A 20,691-nucleotide genomic window follows, 5' to 3' on the forward strand; every position below is an offset into this window, starting at 1 on the left:
CGTGCAGCAACTTCCTTGGTCATTAAGATCCCCGTTGTGGGATATGATGGAACGAGAAGTGACACGTGTGGGTCGTAAACCAACAACTCTTACAGAACTAGGTGAACAGGTCGAGGATGCGTGGCACAACGTATGCCAGGACAGTAATCGCCGTCTTTAACTTTTATGGCCATGTCAGCGCGTGCAGTGCTGCCTGTGGAGGCTACATCGCATACTAATATGGGTGTTTCAGTGTGTGTCGAGACCTGGTACCTCTGAACTGCTTTTGCTATTGAGCTGTAAATGTAATCATTTGGTGTACTCCATATGCACTGTTGCAACAATAAATCTTTAGTGAATTGGAAAGCTCTAAAAAGGTGTATTATTTTTTTCTGGCAGTGTACTTGTGTTATATGATGATGAGAGAAGGAAGAGGATAAAAACCGGCGCCGGCTTGCAGGCTACCGCCGAGCCTCATGTCCCCATCCGAAGTACGGGTCACCCTCAAGCCCCATGCCTTCGCTCCACTGCGGTGAGGCTTGCAGTTCAATCCAGAGCTTCAACACAAATTCTGGTGATTAGTTATTTTATACCACCACTTCTTACTCTCCTTGTTGGCCACATACTGGAGTCAATATTTCTTCCAGTACCAGGTTTCGAAGAGGCTACCTCCCAGACGAGCACCACTGCGCTGGTTTGAGTGTATCAGCGACTTCAGACACTGAGTCGGCCAAGATCGAACAGGAGAATATTGTGATGTGTTCTGCTGTAACTTCACTATCCAAACTGTTCCGCTTTCCTTGTGTACAACTTTTTCCTTAGGTACGACATGGTGGGCACAGCTCGGAAGCAGCTTGGAAACATTTTTACACTTTTATTTCCTAAAGCGTCCGCCTCCATAGGTTAGTGGATAGTGCGGCCCACTGGCGTGCAGAGGACTTGGGTTTGATTCTCGGCACTGCCAGGAACTTTTCCTCGGTAGGAGTAATGGTACGGGGTGCACTCAGCCTCAGAAGGCCAGTGGGAGCTACTCGACCGACTGGTAGCGGTTCCAGGACCAAGAAACCCGACAATGACCGGGAAAGGGGTGTGCTTAGCACATGGCCTTCAGTATTGCATACGATACGCCATTGGCAGAGGATGACACGGCGGTCGGTCGGTTCGTCCCGATTGGTCGTTCTAGGGCCAGAAACCGGTACTTTACCTTTCGCCGCACTTTCCTAAAAGAGCATGGTCATTCACGATCCTCCAGATGGTGTTCGCTTCTTGGCTCTTTTCGTTAGACTAATGTTCATCCTTTTCTCCTCCTTTCTGTCGACGTGGCCCGCCACCGTCACCCAGAAATACTAAGTGTCTCCTTTCGATATCGGTCTCGGTCGCATCAGAGACGTATCAAATTAACCTTAGTCCGACATCTACATTTTTCATCTTTCCCTCGCCATATCTAGCACGATTATCACTTATTCTGTTTACATGCTCCACAGTCGCAGGTCCTTTACTGCACTTGGCATTCGATTTCGCATGCTGTCTTGTTCCTTACAAACATCGCCTAGCTGGAGATCACTTTTACGCCATGTCACAGACCGCAGAAAACAACTTGTAAAAGGAAGTCTAAACAATTGCCTTCTTGAAAGCATACATATTGAGCTAGAACCTGACATCTCCGACACTACTCTTGCTTAGTAAAATTACGAGGCCGTGGTACGAAGTAATGCCTCCGAACTTTTAATGTAAAAACTCAAAGCTTTTTAAACGAAACAAACCTTATTAACATTGTACATTTTGATTCCTCATGTCACCTCTGTATTTCTTAACATAGTCATCCTGGCGACGAACACATTTCTTCCAATGAGGGATTTGTTTGTTGTCAGCGTCATTGTAGAACGTTTCACTTTGTTGACGGAGCCACACACAACCTCACCTCTGCTTGCACCGCTTCATCACTATCAAATGAAGTCCTCGAAGTTGTTCTTTTAAGTTTTGGTAACATCAAAATCGAGTGAGGCCAAGCCGTGACTGTATGGAGGTTGATCGATGACAGTGAAACAAAGGCGTCGGATTGTTGCAGATGTCGCCGCGCTCGTGTGTGGTCTGATATTGTCATGCTAAAGGAGAGGATGCTCGAAGTGTGGACGATCTCTTCGAATTCGAAACTCAGTTACAGCACGCTGTTTCCTTCATAAACATACACTGGCGTCCAAAATTAAAGCAACAAGCGGAAATTTTGCAAGGTTACGTTTATTTTGCCACAAAACAATGTGAACAAGAGATAGTAAAACAATGTAAAGATGACAGAACGAAACAACCGCAATATGCATAACGGTTGACAAAAATATTCTTGTTTCATCTTAAAGGATTTGCACAGACATTCCGGCAACTGGTTAATGTGCTCTGTATGGATGTGACTACCTCTGGTAGCACTACAGGCCTGACAACGACGGGGCGTGCTGTGCATGATGTCATCAGTCTCACGTTGAGACAATAACGCCAATTATTCCTACAGAGCTGCTCGCAAGTCTTGGACAGTGGTTGACAGATGCAGACGTGATGCATCCCAGACATGTCCAATGCGATTCTAATCGGGAGAGCGAGCAGGCCACGCCCTTCAGTTTCCAAGAAAACATCAACCACCATTGATCTAAGAGATTTAGCATTATTGCCCATCAGTATAAAGTCTGTGCCCACACCAGCACGCAGCAACCGCACACGAGGTCCCAAGATCTCGTCGAGATACCTTGCCGATTCACCCGTACAGTTTATGAAGAGATGTTCGAGTGGTTAACATAACCTCTGCCCACACCATTAAGGATCCTTCTCGATATCGGTCTCTTTTCACAATGTTTGGATTCCGAAATCGTTTTCCACGTTCCCTTCAGCTGCCAATGCGTCGAGAATCACTCTCCAGACCAAATCGGTTCTCATCTGCGAAATGAACATTGGCCCACTGTTCGACTGTCTATGTGGCATGTTGACGTCTCCGCTCTAGACGTTCGCTTCTGTGAAGACGGATCAGAGGTACACATACGGAAATCTCCGACAATAGAGCCTGCTCTGTCGAAGCATTCTGCACACCGTTTGTCTCGACACAGCACGTCCAGTGGATGCAGCGAGGTGAGATGCCAGTTGCTGTGCAGCACTAAGGCGGTACCGTCATGCCCTTACGGCCAAATAATGGCCCTCTCATATTGATATCGCACTTGGTCGGTCATGCCCTGATCTTCAGGATACTGTTTCAGTCTATATAAATTGTCGCCATATACGAGAAACAACAGAACGATTCAGATTAAGCCTTTGGCCACATCAGTTTGTGGCTGTCCTACTTCCATTCTTCTTGTGGCCCTCCACCGCATAGTGTCTGACTGTATACACAGCGATTGTGGTGGTGGGACTACCCGGCAAACACTCCCTTTTGATAGGTGCCCTGACGTCATTGTTGACGTGGTTGTACATTGACTGGAATGCCATCTTCCATGAAGAACAAAGTTATACGGACATCTGTTGATATTTTGCATGATCATGCCGTGAATTAGACACAACACTGGGAAATAGCGGTTTGTTGCTTTAATTTTGGACACCAGAGTAGTTAGGTTACGCTCCGCCATGCTACACGCTACAACTCAGAGCTCTCTAGACGAAGAGGGCTGCAAATATGTAGGTGTGAAAAATAAAGATTTAGAATGTTAATGTTGGTAACGTTTTGTTGCATTTAAAAAGCTTCGAGAGTTTTCGAATAAAAAACTCGGAGGCATTACTTGTAAGCACGTCCTAGTGTAAAACGGAATGTTAGAAGTAAATTTTCTGTTGTCCTCCCCTACCAGTGGACTGCAGGTACTTAATGCAGAAGTAAATTTTCTGTTGTCCTCCCCTACCAGTGGACTACAGGTACTTAATGCAAATTTCGAATGTAAATGTTGTCCACAATGATAGTTCTATTTGCTTACGTTTCGTGATTTTCGACAAAGTGTATCATACAAATATACACCAATCAGGAAAAACAAGCAGTCGCGTGTCTGAAGGTAACACATTATGCTTCGAAACTCATTGTATGTAATTAGTTCTGTCGTAAGTATCTTTTCATGCTAATGGCATACTGAACCAATCTCTGTACGGTGAAAGCAGTAGGCAACAGTTGAATAAAAACATTTTCATATGTCTCATGTTTTATGTGTGCGCAGGAAACCGCAAGAAACCTGTGCTGATTACGTGGTCCAGGGACAATCTCGCTGAGGAAAACGTGACGCAGCTTCCAAAATCTTTTCACGTCGTTCTTTTACTTCAAACAGTGAACTATGAATGATAACCCTACTTCGAATGCAGCAGGTTCTGGATACAAATCACAGCTCAACCCATCTGTTTTATCTAGCCATCTGTCATCTTACTAGATTTCATCAAACCTAATCACACTCATAATATCCACGAACGTACGTCAGTGGAGACTTGAATGTTGCTGGAAGGTAATTCCCTTGTGGTTTTCGTATGTGGTCAGATAACGCAATACCAAGCGCTGTGCTAGAAGGCATCAGCATCTCTCCATGCTCTATAAAAAATATAAAAAGCGCTCCCTCTTCACCAGAAAAACAAACTTGTACAAACATTTATACTTCCAGTGATTGATTATAGCGATATTATTCTGCAATGCCCCTCTCAGGAAAACTCTCGGCGTCCGGAACTGTTCATGAATGTATTTGTTCGTTATATCTGTCATGTTCCACTCTCTGATCACATTTAACCATCATATGAACAGCTGTCCTGGTTGAGTGCAGACAAGTGTAGAGATTTCCAAGTCCGTTTGTCTTCTCTACTGTCGTATCAGCGCATACTGTCCCTCATATCTTCCCTCGATCTCAACGCTCTTGTCTGTACAACGCGGCGGAAACACCCGTACCATCAGAGCGACCGTAGCAGCAGCGCGGTTCCGGACTGAAGCGCCTAGAACCGCTCGGCCACAAGGGCCGCACACCGCCTCTGCGAACACTCAAATAACTTTAATAATAATTATCATACAAAAACGTTTATTTTCTTAGGTAAGTACGATGTAGTATATATACTGTGTGTGTGTGCGTGTGTGTGTGTGTGAGAGAGAGAGAGAGAGAGAGAGAAAGAGAGAGAGAGATCTGATATAAGAGAAGGCCTGATGGTCCTAATCAGATCGGGTTAAACGAATAAATAAAGTGTATGAATACATGGAAGAACCCTGGAGATACTAAAAGGTATCAGATAGATTATATAATGGTAAGACAGAGATTTAGGAACCAGGTTTTAAATTGTAAGACATTTCCAGGGGCAGATGTGGACTCTGACCACAATCTATTGGTTATGACCTGTAGATTAAAACTGAAGAAACTGCAAAAAGGTGGGAATTTAAGGAGATGGGACCTGGATAAACTGAAAGAACCAGAGATTGTACAGAGTTTCAGTTAGAGCATAAGGGAACAATTGACAGGAATGGGGGTAAGAAATACAGTAGAAGAAGAATGGGTAGCTTTGAGGGATGAAGTAGTGAAGGCAGCAGAGGATCAAGTAGGTAACAAGACGAGGGCTAGTAGAAATCCTTGGGTGACAGAAGAAATACTGAATTTAATTGATGAAAGAAGAAAATACAAAAATGCAGTAAATGAAGCAGGCAAAAAGGAATACAAACGTCTCAAAAATGAGATCGACAGGAAGTGCAAAATGGCTAAGCAGGCATGGCTGGAGGACAAATGTAAGGATGTACAGGCCTATCTCACAAGGGTAAGATAGATACTGCCTACAGGAAAATTAAAGAGACCTTTGGAGAAAAGAGAACCACTTGTATGAATATGAAGAGCTCAGATGGAAATCCAGTTCTAAGCAAAGAAGGGAAAGCAGAATGGTGGAAGGAGTATATAGAGGGTCTATACAAGGGCAGTGTACTTGAGGACAATATTATGGAAATGGAAGAGGATGTAGATGAAGATGAAATGGGAGATATAATACTGCGTGAAGAGTTTGACAGAGCAATGAAAGACCTGAGTCGAAACAAGGCCCCCGGAGTAGACAATATTCCATTGGAACTACTGACGGCCGTGGGAGAGCCAGTCCCGACAAAACTCTACCATCTGGTGAGCAAGATGTATGAAACAGGCGAAATACCCTCAGACTTCAAGAAGAATATAATAATTCCAATCCCAAAGAAAGCAGGTGTTGACAGATGTGAAAATTACCGAACTATCGGCTTAATAAGTCACAGCTGCAAAATACTAACACGAATTCTTTACAGACGAATGGAAAAACTAGTAGAAGCCAACCTCGGGGAAGATCAGTTTGGATTCCGTAGAAACACTGGAACACGTGAGGCAATACTGACCTTACGACTTATCTTAGAAGAAAGATTAAGGAAAGGCAAACCTACGTTTCTAGCTTTCGTAGACTTAGAGAAAGCTTTTGACAATGTTGACTGGAATACTCTCTTTCAAATTCTAAAGGTAGCAGGGGTAAAATACAGGGAGCGAAAGGCTATTTACAATTTGTACAGAAACCAGATGGCTGTTGTAAGAGTCGAAGGGCACGAAAGGGAAGCAGTAGTTGGGAAGGGAGTGAGACAGGGTTGTAGCCTCTCCCCGATGTTATTCAATCTGTATATTGAGCAAGCAGTAAAGGAAACAAAAGAAAAATTCGGAGTAGGTATTAAAATTCATGGAGAAGAAATAAAAACTTTGAGGTTCGCCGATGACATTGTAATTCTGTCAGAGACAGCAAAGGACTTGGAAGAGCAGTTGAATGGAATGAACAGTGTCTTGAAAGGAGGATATAAGATGAACATCAACAAAAGCAAAACAAGGATAATGGAATGTAGTCTAATTAAGTCGGGTGATGCTGAGGGAATTAGATTAGGAAATGAGGCACTTAAAGTAGTAAAGGAGTTTTGCTATTTGGGGAGCAAAATAACTGATGATGGTCGAAGTAGAGAGGATATAAAATGTAGGCTGGCAATGGCAAGGAAAGCGTTTCTGAAGAAGAGAAATTTGTTAACATCCAGTATTGATTTAAGTGTCAGGAAGTCATTTCTGAAAGTATTCGTATGGAGTGTAGCCATGTATGGAAGTGAAACATGGACGATAAATAGTTTGGACAAGAAGAGAATAGAAGCTTTCGAAATGTGGTGCTACAGAAGAATGCTGAAGATTAGATGGGTAGATCACATAACTAATGAGGAAGTATTGAATAGGATTGGGGAGAAGAGAAGTTTGTGGCACAACTTGACCAGAAGAAGGGATCGGTTGGTAGGACATGTTCTGAGGCATCAAGGGATCACCAATTTAGTATTGGAGGGCAGCGTGGAGGGTAAAAATCGTAGGGGGAGACCAAGAGATGAATACACTAAGCAGATTCAGAAGGATGTAGGTTGCAGTAGGTACTGGGAGATGAAAAAGCTTGCACAGGATAGAGTAGCATGGAGAGCTGCATCAAACCAGTCTCAGGACTGAAGACCACAACAACAACAACATGAAGATGATGGCTGGCACTTTCTTATGGTCCATAAAGTGAGATTTTGTCTAACATTTGTAGCACAAAATTACACTCCTGGAAATGGAAAAAAGAACACATTGACACCGGTGTGTCAGACCCACCATACTTGCTCCGGACACTGCGAGAGGGCTGTACAAGCAATGATCACACGCACGGCACAGCGGACACACCAGGAACCGCGGTGTTGGCCGTCGAATGGCGCTAGCTGCGCAGCATTTGTGCACCGCCGCCGTCAGTGTCAGCCAGTTTGCCGTGGCATACGGAGCTCCATCGCAGTCTTTAACACTGGTAGCATGCCGCGACAGCGTGGACGTGAACCGTATGTGCAGCTGACGGACTTTGAGCGAGGGCGTATAGTGGGCATGCGGGAGCCCGGGTGGACGTACCGCCGAATTGCTCAACACGTGGGGCGTGAGGTCTCCACAGTACATCGATGTTGTCGCCAGTGGTCGGCGGAAGGTGCACGTGCCCGTCGAACTGGGACCGGACCGCAGCGACGCACGGATGCACGCCAAGACCGTAGGATCCTACGCAGTGCCGTAGGGGACCGCACCGCCACTTCCCAGCAAATTAGGGACACTGTTGCTCCTGGGGTATCGGCGAGGACCATTCGCAAACGTCTCCATGAAGCTGGGCTACGGTTCCGCACACCGTTAGGCCGTCTTCCGCTCACGACCCAACATCGTGCAGCCCGCCTCCAGTGGTGTCGCGACAGGCGTGAATGGAGGGACGAATGGAGACGTGTCGTCTTCAGCGATGAGAGTCGCTTCTGCCTTGGTGCCAATGATGGTCGTATGCGTGTTTGGCGCCCTGCAGGTGAGCGCCACAATCAGGACTGCATACGACCGAGGCACACAGGGCCAACACCCGGCATCATGGGATGGGGAGCGATCTCCTACACTGGCCGTACACCACTGGTGATCGTCGAGCGGACACTGAATAGTGCACGGTACATCCAAACCGTCATCGAACCCATCGTTCTACCATTCCTAGACCGGCAAGGGAACTTGCTGTTCCAACAGGACAATGCGCGTCCGCATGTATCCCGTGCCACCCAACGTGCTCTAGAAGGTGTAAGTTAACTACCCTGGCCAGCAAAATCTCCGGATCTGTCCCCCATTGAGCATGTTTGGGACTGGATGAAGCGTCGTCTCACGCGGTCTGCACGTCCAGCACGAACGCTGGTCCAACTGAGGCGCCAGGTGGAAATGGCATGGCAAGCCGTTCCACAGGACTACATCCAGCATCTCTACGATCGTCTCCATGGGAGAACAGCAGCCTGCATTGCTGCGAAAGGTGGATATACACTGTACTAGTGCCGACATTGTGCATGCTCTGTTGCCTGTGTCTATGTGCCTGTGGTTCTGTCAGTGTGATCATGTGATGTATCTGACCCCAGGAATGTGTCAATAAAGTTTCCCCTTCCTGGGACAATGAATTCACGGTGTTCTTGTTTCAATTTCCAGGAGTGTATATTAGAAGTTACTTCTGGAGGACTGAAAATCATATACATAATACTAGTTTGTTGTATTTATTTCCTCTTCGTAAATTTAGTGGTTACATACAGAAAGAACTCTCTAATAGTATAGGTCAGACAAAGAAGAACTGGAAGATGCAGGAGTTGCTTATCAAATGATCTGGCAGTTAGATTCGAATCGTGTTGCGCGGATATACAAAGTGTAAACGATAACTGTTTACAACATACCACAGTGGTGCAGGGGATACGAACAATGACAGAGGGCACTTGCGGTCTGTCAAGCCGGGAAACAACCTGAAATTGGCCTACAAAAACTCCCTAAGCTACAGGGCATGCACTCGGCGCAAGATTTTTGGTATCCTCTGGCTCTCTTACACCACCGGCTATTTCGTTAACAGTATTAATTTAAACATTCCCGTGACGTGAAAAAGATTTTTATAAATTTTATGCAAAAATTAATTACCTTTGCAATTTGATCAAAACTTAACCCCTACAAGCACTGTAGTTTCGTAGTAAGGAGGTCAGACAAACAAAACTATTCAGTTGTTAATTTTATGCCATTAAAATTTAGAATATTTTGACGTTAAACTTATACAACTGTCAACTTTACGAGGGACGTTCTATAAGTAATGCAACACATTTTCTTCTCGCCCATTATAGGTTGAAAAAATGCGAAATTTGTTGTGGAACATCGTGGTATATTCTCGCTTCAGCCCCTATAGTTTCATGAAGTTCCGATAGGCGGCAGCGCTATAAGCAGTGTTCAAAATGACGGACGTGCGCTCCAAGCAGAGAGCTGTCATTGAGTTCCTTTTGGCGGAAAACCAGACCATCGCACATATTATAGGATCTCGCAGTATGTTTACGGAGACCTGGAAGTGAACAAAAGCACGGTGAGTCGTGGGGCGAAGCGTCTGTCACTATCCCAAAAAGGTCGCGCATGCCTGTCCGGTTTCCCACATGCCGGCCGGCCCCACACATCTGTGAATCCTGCAATCGTGCAATGTACGGACACTCATTAGAGATGATCGACAGATCGCAGTTAAACAACTCGCTCCTCAACTGGACGTCTCTGTTAGTAGTGCTGGCACACCCGTCTACCAGCTGGGGAACCAAAGATGTGTGCCCGCTGTGTTCCTCGCCGCCTAACAGTAGACCATAAAGGATAACGAAGGACCATCTGAGCGGAGCTGCTTGCGCGGAATGTATGAATTCTCCGCCCTGCGAACTTTCCGCCCCCACTAGAAATCTGCGACCTCTCCGCCTCGTACCTGCGTCTATTGTGTCCCGTCCTATCTGTAACCGGACCGTCCTAATCACCTGGCTCTACCTCTTCCGTAGACTCGGCCGAACTCCGCCCGCACAGCCCCGTCTGCCTGTTAGTATCACTCTAGTTTTCGTAGACTTCACATCGTGCCACTTGGATATTACCACCTCAGTAGTTGTGATATAGAAGTTTCAACGACAATTCGTGGTACGCCTAGTTGCCACAATGAAGGTTATTCTTACACAGTGAAGAAAACGAAGGAAGATGAGAATGCGATTTGGCGCTGTTCAAAACAAAAAGAGAAGCATTGCCGAGGAAAGCTTAAAACCAAGGATCTACAGTGCTCTTTTCAAAAATGGTTCAAATGGCTCTGAACACTATGGGACTTAACATCTGTGGTCATCAGTCCCCTAGAACTTAGAACTACTTAAACCTAACTAACCTAAGGACATCACACACATCCATGCCCGAGGCAGGATTCGAACCTGCGGCCGTAGCAGTCGCGCGGTTCCGGACTGAGCGCCTAGAACCGCTAGACCACCGCGGCCGGCAGTGCTCTTTTCGCGCGAGCATCAATGTGGAGCTCCGGATGACGCAAGGTTGGAAGTACAGAGGACTCTGAACCAGGCAAAGAAGGGGGCACGAGAGGGAAATACGTCTATTTCCAAAATCTATTCAGAGGAGCTAGGTACCTTGCATAATCGACGGTACGACTTTGTGACAGAAATGCCTGAGCAGCGAACAAAGAACAGCACGTTATACAAACAAAGGGCAAAGTCGCAGGGAAGTGAGAGGGATCCAGAGACAAGAGACGAGATTGAACCTAAAGCAGAGTTGTTAACTATGAATGATGGCAGCAGTTTCCCGTTACGTGACGATGATCAGGAGACAGGATAAAAAGCTATTAAGTTATTGAATGACTTGGCGATATTTGCCGTGATCAATTTCGAGCTCACACAAAACTGTATTAATTTCCTATTTTTGTTACCTACACGTCGAATTTTGTTCTGTTACAGGCTGATGTTTACGCAGTGGTTTAGCTATGTATTTTGGTACCCAACGCAGACTTCTGTCATCCTTATTTATTTACTAATTCCGATAGGACCATTCTTCCGTTTGAAGTGCTGCCTAGGTAAGGTATTTCTGTTTACAGTTAGACTTGTTCCTAAGGTTTTAAGGTTTAAAAATTCAACCACGCTTGAAAACTTTTAACAAATTCATATGCGTTGTTCAAACTCGTGCCTGTGGTATAGAGACTATAACAAGAATAGTACAAACTGTGATTTTTAGTTGAATGTGCCATCCAAGTTCTAAAAACATTCTCATGCTGTGGTTGATATAGGAGGAGTCAGACGTTAACTGTTAGTTAACGCTTTTTTTTATCTCATTGTCTGTTAAACAAAGAAGAATGATTACTGTTTATTTTAAATTTTTTGTCACTTACTATTTTAATGATTCAACTGTTAGATTTCCAAGACAGTCAAAGGTCACTGACAGATGTCAGAGAAGAAAATATTACTACTACTTTCATTGGATTGCCGCGCGGGATTAGCCGAGCGGTCTGAGGCGCTGCAGTCAGGGACTATGCGGCTGGTACCGGCGGAGGTTCGAGTCCTCCCTCGGGCATGGGTGTGTGTGTGTTTGTCCTTAGGATACTTTAGGTTAAGTAGTGTGTAAGCTTAGGGACTGATGACCTTAGCAGTTAAGTCCCATATGATTTAACACACATTTGAACATTTTTTCATTGGATTCTTCTTCATTTGCTCTTTCTTCAACTAATACACTGTCTTCTTTTGCATGACAGTTATGTGCAAGATTTTCTACGTTTTCTTAAGTCCTTCAGTTTTTATCAACAATCACCTCCTTAATAGGTGCTTAGTTTTTGTTAGTCTCGACAATTTTTTGATCATCTACAAATGCACTCTTTAATATTTTTGCGCCTTCTTTCATGTCCTTTTGGGTCAACTGCTCTGGCGTAAGTTTAACAAATTTCAGCATTGAACCAGCCAACAAATGGCCCTTCGAAAACCTGACCGCAATTTACTTGTTTATTTATTTATTTACTTATTTTGTTCTTCACTTGGGCAACGTCGCTGTGTATGTGTTCTAAACCAAATTTCTGCATCAATTAATAGAATCTTTTTTTTTTTTTTTTTTGATCAGTAAGACCTCTCTAAGTACAAACATATACACATCAGAACTAATAACACTGAAACTCTTACATGCAACATATAGTATTGCTAACACGGTACGGCTTCAGCATGCTAGCTCGCGTCCCCAGGGGATTAGTGGGCCCTTCCTCGACCTTTTCTGGGTGGAAATTTCACAGGGCGGCAAATTCACAGGGCCGAGAATACACGACATCCTTGCGCGTCACACGGCTGATCGTGACAATTTATTCTCGAACATCGTCACAGGCAATGAAATGTCGTGTGGCCATGGCCTCCCGTCGCGTAGACCGTTCGCCTGGTGCAGGTCTTTCGAATTGACGCCACTTCGGCGACCTGCGCGTCGATGGGGATGAAATGATGATGATTAGGACAACACAACACCCAGTCCCTGAGCGGAGAAAATCTCCGACCCAGCCGGGAATCGAACCCGGGCCCTTAGAATTGACATCCTGTCACGCTGACCACTCAGCTACCGGGGCGGACGTCACAGGCGATGAAACATGGCTTCATCACTTCGAACCGGAAACCGAACGGCAATCCACGGAGTGGCGCAGCATCACCTCTTGTGGACACTCAGCCGGTAAAGCCATGGCGACGGTCTACTGGGACTCTGTAGAGGTTATGCTGTTTGATGTAACGATCGACTCTGAAGTGCTATCCTCAGGGAGTTAAAGAAATGATTTCACCACGTTCGTCGCTACAAAAGAACTTCTTCTTCTTCCTGACAATACAAGTGTGTGCACGCAAGAGGACCTCATAAAACTTCCCTGGACTGTTCATCGTCGTCCACCCTATTGCCAGGATCTCGCACCACCCAACTTCCATCTGTTTGGCCCAGTGAAGGATGCGCTCCGCGGGAAGCAGTTACGTGGTTGATGGGGAGGTTTTTGATGCAGCAAGATGTTGCCTCCGACATTGACCAATAGAACAGTAACATGCGGGCGCACAGGCTTTCCCAGTATGGTTGTGTAAGGTCGTCTCATTGAACTGGGATTATATTGAAAAATAGGGTTCTGTAGCCAAAAGAGTGGGGAATAATGTGGTGCATTCGAATAGTGAATAAAGCCAACCTGCTTTCAAAACAAAAAAAAAGTGTTGCATTACTTATTGAACATTCTTCGTACATTTTATGTGAGCAAGAACAAGGCGTTTTTAATGCGAGGGTAAACCCAAAAGTAAGTACATAGACCTGTTTATTTCTACAATGGTTTACATCAGTTTACAGCCTGAACATTTAGCTATTTTTCGACATAATTACCATTCACCTCGTCGTCGGAGCTGAATCGCTTTTCGGCCAAATGTTCTTTTAATCTAAGGAACGTGATAGTCACTGGGAGCCAAGTCAGGGCTATAAGGTGGGTGGGTGATTATATTCCACCGAAACTGTTGCAGAAGAGCAACGGTTTGCCGAGCGATGTGTGGGCGAGCGTTGTCATGGAGAATATGTGCGCCCTTGCTCAACATTCCTCTTCTCCGGTTCTGAATCGCCCGTTCGAGTTTTTTCAGTTTCGCAGTACCTGTCAGCGTTAATTGTGGTCCCAGCGATTTACCTTCGACGACGAGGTGAAAGAAAACAGCATGGCGGCGAGCTGGTATAACATGGGCATACAAAAACTGCCACAGCGTCTACAAAAATGCATCGACAGTTCTGGTGATTATGTCGAAAAATAGCTAAATGTTCAAGCTGTAAACTGATGTAAACCATTGTAGAAATAAACAGGTCTACGTTCTTATAAAAATAGGAGACCTTACTTTTGGGATTACCCTCGTATGTAAGTAGGATTTAAGCCAAAATATTGCGCGGTGCTGCACGCGCTGCAGCTTAAGCGTTGTTTGCTAGGCCAGTTTGAGACTGTCCGTGGCTTGATGGATCACAATTGCCTTGTATTAACTGGTTCGTCTCGACTTCTCCTAGACCACTGTGGAACACTGTAAACAGTTTCGTTTTACATCCTGTAATTTATTGATTAGTATTTGAACAATAGTAGTCAGCGTATGCGAAGTGAACGCAGCAGTCAAACGAGCAACAAAGAACCGTGCATACATTAAATGAAATGATATGTTTTGTATACAGAGGTAATAGAAAACAGTAAAATTGACAATTTTGCTTCCAACCGTTGGAGAAACTGCAGATTACGTACTGCCACTTGGGTCCGGACGGGAGGCGAGATGTTATCGTGACTCAAGGACGGACCCGTTATAGAAAGCTTGCTACAGCTTTCAACCGTCACACAAGATCTTCATGTACGGCTCAGTGGTCTAGGGGTATGATTCCTGCTTTGGGTGCAGGAGGTCCCGGGTTCAAATCCCGGCTGAGCCCTTACATTTTATTCTATTCACATCCCGCTCCCTCTCTTTCGTATGCAAGCGTTTATGGAACGTTTACTTCGAACCATCTGCTCCGAAGCGTTTGTCGAGGCAGACAGCTGCAGTCTCATGTTCTCGATAGTAAAAGTTAAAGTTACGTTATAGTTGTGACCCTGGGCTGAGTCGGTATGGACCGATGCCAGACCTGTATGTGCCACTTCTATACTTCACGAACCACGAATCCCCTAGGAAATATCTGCTTTACCCCACTTCCAATTCTCCTGGTGTGTTACCCTTCCATACAGAATACAAGATGTGTCACCGCGGCGTATTCCATCCAGTCAGGTCCACGCACATCTTTTGAGTGTGTAACAAGTTAGTTGTACTTCCGACGCTTATTTTTAAACATCACATTCAAGTGTGAGAAATGGAAAATGTCGATGTCGGTGTAAAAGTTGACTTATCTACAGGTTTATAATACGTGCAGTCGTAGGATTTCACTGTTTTACTTCTCTGATTTCCATCATCAGTATTTCAAAAATTTTCATGTCATTTCATTGAAATCTTTCTTGGTGTATTGCCGATCTTCTAAAATAAAGATGCTTCTTGGCGTGCTGCAGTGGCCTCCTTTCAGGGTAAAAAGTAAAAAGGTGGCAAGACTTATAAGATCACACGACAGTACACCCAGACAGATTTTAATGAGTTGACACCGGATACGGAAGATTAGGTATTTATATTAGACGATAATGTAAATACTCTGAACTTAGGAAATACAACGCGTACTAATATGAAAAGCCTCTGAATGGTGGAAAAACCGTCTAGCATCTGCAAAAACTAGAGGGAGCCAAGCTTCATTTATATAACTTGTTACCAGTATGCTGTGCATTTCATGCAAACTTAAAATAACTGAGCGCAGTGCATCGAATGATGTGTTACTAAGTTCAGATTATCCAATTAACACCCATTGGATTTTATGATTTTCCTGTCATCGCACGATAACCGTTAACTAATCTATCTTATAAAGAAGTGTGATCCATGCGTTATATGAGGAACAACACGTGACCACAGTTAACTTTCTGTTAATACAGCCTGAAGTGTCTTATTACCTAGACGCATTTTCCCTTAACGATAAAATAACTTGCAACGCAAGTTCGTCATTTCGGTATGGACATATGTACCTTCACCTGTTTCCCGGGACAGTTAACAACATCCTACAAGTCACACTGTGTGTCAGGCCTTTCTGCAAACTCAAATTCCCGTGCGAGCATCTTTACAGCGACGTCAATACCTGCAGAAATAACGCGACAGCCGTGACTAATTGTGAGAAGCTTTCCTGGAGCTGCGCTTCTTGTCTGGCATACCATGGTGTGGGAAGATTCACTGTGTCTTGTTGAGCACTACACAGAATTCCTGTTTACGAGCAGACGAGTGGCTACAAACTCCACACTTATTTCTGGCGACGCAAGAGAAGAGTCGCAATACGACGACACGTACTTCACGAAACACAAAAAAACATCATATTCATCATCTGTACTTGCGTAATATGGAGGCAGTTATCTGGTATCCTACATAATTTTTATGTGGTCTCTTGGGAAGCGTTAACCCACAGGTGTCGCAGGCTGTCAAGATTTTATTATCTTTTTTTCTACACGTACTGCTGAACGTAATTACCATCTAATTATAAGCAGTGTGCCGAAGGCTGGCGCTGAATACACCAGGATGTCGAGCAAATCTCTATTCAGGAAATGCCAAATTGGTAGTGTGTTCCAGTAAAGTGTAAACTTCTCTCTCTCTCTCTCTCTCTCTCTCTCTCTCTCGATGGCGTACAGATTTTCCGTCATTCACTCAGCTTTGGCACGTGCGATATTAATAAAGACTGTTCTTCGGACTACGTTCCAATTTTTTTGGTTCAAATGGCTCTGAGCACTATGCGACTTAACTTCTGAGGTCATCAGTCGCCTAGAACTTAGAACTACTTAAACCTAACTAACCTAAGGACATCACACACATCCATGCCCGAGGCAGGATTCGAACCTGCGACCGTAGCGGTCACGCGGTTCCAGACTGAAGCGCCTAGACCCGCACGGCCACACCGGCCGGCTCCCAATTTTTTTACAGGACATTTTTTACTGGTATGCAGTCTGGACATGAGTGTTCTCTCTCTCTCTCTCTCTCTCTCTCTCTTACACACACACACACACACACACACACACACACACACACCAACGACGTATTTAAAACTCACGCACATGGCCACTTTACGTGACGTGTACTTGTACTAGGGGTAGGAAACACTGGACTCTAAAGATAAAATATGAGGTCAGAGCATAGAGGTAAAGGGCTTTACGGTACGTTTACGTTCTGCTAGGTGTTTATGTTTCCTTGTGACATGTTTGAACCTATACTACATAGCCGCAGGCTCAACTAAACGTTTTGTGAACAAGGAGTAGTTTTGGAACTGAGTCGTCAGTTAATTGTGATATTATATTCCGCATCTATTCCCGACGTCTGACTAACGTGAAGGACTACCGTTGCCACCAGGATATCACATTGGTCGGCTGGAAAGCCAATGAAGGATTCACGTGCAGGTTCACCTGATGGGTGAGATGTATGAATCAAGATCTGGAGTGAAGGAGCCATTAATGCCAAACTACCTGGACGGTGCGAAATTATCGAATGCGAAGTTGGCGGTGAGCGCAACATACGACTGAAGGAGAAGCCTCAGTGTGACGTCGGGATACTGGATATAAATAATCGAGTGAAGGAACCAAGACAACGGACAGTACTTCCTTAGTGGAGGGCATTAGATAAGCTCTGACTTGGCTACAACTTAAGAAAATCCCTGGAGTGTTTCGGAAACTACAGTGACAGTTCGTGAGAAATTTTGAAGTTCGATAGCTAGTTAGAACGATAGACTATCCTTGTTTCTGGTGACATTATTAAATAATTTCACCGTACTTGCGCTTCCCCGCATTTGTAATGGAGTAATAAACCGCTATTTTTGTTACCTCAACTGTTCTCTTGCAAATGTTGAAAAGCTTTTCATTCAACCGTTTCTGCTGCCGAATGAGTCTCTTGACAGTTTTTCTAATGTTACGTTATGGGAGCAAAGAGCTCTCTCTCTCTCTCCCTTAGCTGCGGGGAATACAGTGCAAAGCTGCTTTAGGTATTCCACTGGATTAGGAATAAATCAGACCAATCGTAGAACGATATTTTGACACTACATATTACAAGGGGCGTTGGAGGCATAATTACAGAAACCAGTACGTGCATGTTAGAAGTGTTGACCCTGGCTGTTGAGACACTTGTCCCACTGTCACACAAGGCTGTTTCATAAAATTCGCGGAGTTGCGATGGTAACAAGTTATGCACGTACATCTGGACGTCGTCGTCCGAGGTGAATCGTTTGCCCCTCAGAGCCTTTTTAAGGGGACCGAAAATGGCGTAATCACAGGGAAAGAGGTCCGGACTGTATGGTGGGTGGCCGAGAACCTCCCATTTGAATTTCTGCAGGAGTGCCGCGACTGTGTTGGCTGTCAGAGGTTTTTCGTTGTAGTGGAGCAGAATGACCCCACGAGTGAGATTGCCTGGTCGTTTTGATTTGATCGCTTGGCGAAGGGTGGTCAAGGTTTGCGAGTTACGCTGTGCATTCACTGTTGTCCCGTGCTGCAGGAAGTAAATCAGAAGGGGGCCATCTTAGTCAAAGAAGAACGTCAGCATAACCTTTCCTGCACTCCTGTGGATGGCCTTGGCTTTTTTTGATGGTGGTGACCCTGGATGCTTCCACTGTAAACTTCGTCGTTTTGATTCTGGTTCGAAGTGATGACACCATGACTCATCTCCAGCCACAACTCGTGCCAGGAATGCATTTCCTTCCAGAGCATAGCGTTGCAGATGAACAAGACAGTGGGGGCCATTCGACGAGCTTTCTGGTGTGGTTTAAGACTGTGGGGCACCCCTTGGGCACACACTTTGCGCAAGTGCAGTCGTTTCTTCATGATGGCGTGAATACTTCCGATGCTCAATCCGACCACGGCGGCTATGGATTTCACTGTCACTCGGCGGTCCTGGATAATTAGTGCATCCACCGGCTGGACGATGTCAACGGTAATGCAGTATGGCGCTCCAGACCGTGCATCATCGGATAAGGACACCAGGCCTTCCCTGAAGAGCTCGTGCCACACCTTGACCCTTGCAAGGGACATGCAGTGTTCGCCGTACACTTTTGACATTCGTCGATGAATGTCTGTTCCTCCGACTCCTTCCTCTGTCAGAATACGAACAACACCCCTTTGCTGTTCTGTTGACGTTGGACGATTGATGCAAGCTCCTGCTAGCTCTGTGTAGTCACGTGACGTGCACGCGTGCCCTCTAGCGACGGGCTGTGAACTTCCACGCTCTGGTCGGAGCCACACCTCGTTACACACGCCACGATATTATCCTCCTATCACCTGTTTGCGCGGCCAGACTCCGGCTCGTTTCTTTTTGAACGCACCTTATACTTTTTTTCTTGCTAATCATGTCCTTGTGTAGACAAGATAGTGCATGAATGCATGCACATTTTCTGATTTGATAGTGCATAGTAATTTGGATTCTGCTGACTGATGCAAATAAAACTAAATACTTCCACAGTAATTCTCATTATTTGCAACAGGAAGTAGCCCTTTCGTACAGAACCTTTTCTTTTTACAGAAGATGTTCAACATACGACTGTCCCGGAACATAAAACACACGCCGCTTTATTGCCTTTATTAATCATGCCATGTTTCTCAGTTCAGCAAGTTTTAATTTCTCTCTTGCACTTGCGTTCCACTTTTGGTTTCTTTGCCAAACTATGTTGAATACTACTCACAAGTTAAAAGGTGGTAGCTGCTAAATATTGCAGCACAGGACGTAATAGCGAAACAAAAACAAACAGGTGACCTCTGTTTCGCCGTGATAATTTGGCAGAATGGTATTTGAAGGTAGAAGTCGAATGTCATCGTTGTTGGAACAGCTGCCAACCTATGCGATCTAACAGTGGATAACTGTGTATTATTATGCTTCAAATGGCTCTGAGCACTATAGGACTTAACTTCTGAGGTCATAAGTCCCCTAGAACGTAGAACTACTTAAACCTAACTAACCTAAGGACATCACAGACATCCATGCCCGAGGCAGGCTTCAAATGGTTCAAATGGCTCTGAGCACTATGGGACTCAACTTCTGAGGTCATTAGTCCCCTAGAACTTAGAACTAATTAACCTAACTAACCTAAAGACATCACAAACATCCATGCCCGAGGCAGGATTCGAACCTGCGACCGTAGCGGTCGCACGGTTCCAGACTGAAGCGCTTAGAACCGCTCGGCCACTGTGTATTATTACTAATACAACCTGAGTACACCGTGACTTGCAGTGAGCAGATCTGCCGCCTACTTCTATCGTCTACTTTTGTGGCGACACTTGGCACAAATAGCCCTCTCACGACGAACTTTGGTACTTTGCCATTGGTTCGCCATGCGTATCCTAGGAGGTACCCCAGCCAACAATATCATGTGATATTTGTTTATTTGTACAACATCGTTACGATATGAATTGCTAAAGCAAATACATCCAAATCAAAGACTTGGGAGCGTAAGGCAAACCGAGAGCTTGTCTTCGGACGCACATTTCGTGTACTCTCTGTTACATCGTACGGCGTAACACTGATTACTTTCGCGAACAGTTTTGATTATAATGCAACCTGGTTACACTCAGTAACAAGCTGCCACACTCGAAATGGCAATGCGGATTTTCACAAAAAGCGACAGTTTCGTTCAACTGCCGTGACTGAACTAGTTCCCCTGGCGACTGACTATTGAGAACGACATTCCGGAATTGCAGAGTGCGAATCTTTGCATAATTCATGCGCCTTAGAAAGTCTTTTCCGCTCTGTGAGCACATCTGTCGGCGTAACATTTTCTTAGCACGTACAGAGCCGAGTGTCTTTTTATTGCAGTGGCTTCCCAGCGACGGGTA

The 20,691-nt window shown here is 45.0% G+C and overlaps 1 protein-coding gene and 1 non-coding gene across 2 annotated transcripts in view; one reads left to right on the plus strand and one right to left on the minus strand.

Annotated features, from left to right (window-relative positions):
* LOC124796726 overlaps positions 1-20,691 on the minus strand; it is a 1,132,495-nt gene that overhangs the window by 256,198 nt on the left and 855,606 nt on the right. The window lies entirely within an intron of this gene.
* Trnap-ugg lies at positions 14,634-14,705 on the plus strand. Its single transcript has one exon. It is a non-coding gene; the product is annotated as a tRNA-Pro (tRNA).

Source organism: Schistocerca piceifrons, chromosome 1 (genome assembly GCF_021461385.2).
Source record: "Schistocerca piceifrons isolate TAMUIC-IGC-003096 chromosome 1, iqSchPice1.1, whole genome shotgun sequence".
Classification (NCBI taxonomy): domain Eukaryota; kingdom Metazoa; phylum Arthropoda; class Insecta; order Orthoptera; family Acrididae; genus Schistocerca; species Schistocerca piceifrons.